Below are 608 nucleotides of genomic sequence, written 5' to 3'. Positions count from 1 at the left end.
CCCTGATATATGCACTGTCTGCTGTTACAGGAGAGTCGAAGTGTATTTTGTGTTATATTTTTAATAATGTCATGTCAGTGACAGTGTGATGTATGTGTAAATTGGAGGTTGGGGAAGAGAGAAAGGAAAGGAACGGGGAGGGATCACTGCTGCCAGCTGCAATGCGACATTACGCGGAATCGGCGGCGACGAATGAAAATGCGTACCGGACCGGGATTCGAACCCGGGATCTCCTGCTCACTAGGCACGTGCGGTAACCACTGCGCTATCCGGGACACAGTGAGTGATAGCTCAACTGCATGGCTGACCCACACTTCCATCGAACGCCACCTATCCGTAACCCCTCTCCATTTCCTCCATATCCGATCTTCTGAGATTCCCACAGGAGGTCGGACGTATTTGTGCATCCACATTGAAGAAGGTGGCTAGGCCAGCTAGGCCTATCAGATTATATGAATGCCGCTGATAGGAGTGATACCTCCCTTTTCCTTTCGTTTCTTCCCCTCCCCACCTTCAATTTACACACAGTACTGCCCATTAAAATTGCTACATCAAGAAGAAATGCAGATGATAAACGGGTATTCATTGGACAAATATATTATACGAGA

General features: G+C 47.7%; 1 non-coding gene across 1 annotated transcript; it reads right to left on the bottom strand.

The window, feature by feature from the left end:
• Positions 1-202: 202 nt before the first annotated feature.
• Positions 203-275, bottom strand: Trnat-agu (transfer RNA threonine (anticodon AGU)). Its single transcript has one exon. It is a non-coding gene; the product is annotated as a tRNA-Thr (tRNA).
• Between the last annotated feature and the right edge of the window lie 333 nt (positions 276-608).

Source organism: Schistocerca nitens, chromosome 2, assembly GCF_023898315.1.
Source record: "Schistocerca nitens isolate TAMUIC-IGC-003100 chromosome 2, iqSchNite1.1, whole genome shotgun sequence".
Taxonomy (NCBI): domain Eukaryota; kingdom Metazoa; phylum Arthropoda; class Insecta; order Orthoptera; family Acrididae; genus Schistocerca; species Schistocerca nitens.
The sequence above is the reverse complement of the archived record's forward strand: the minus strand, read 5'-3'. Positions and strand labels throughout refer to the sequence as shown.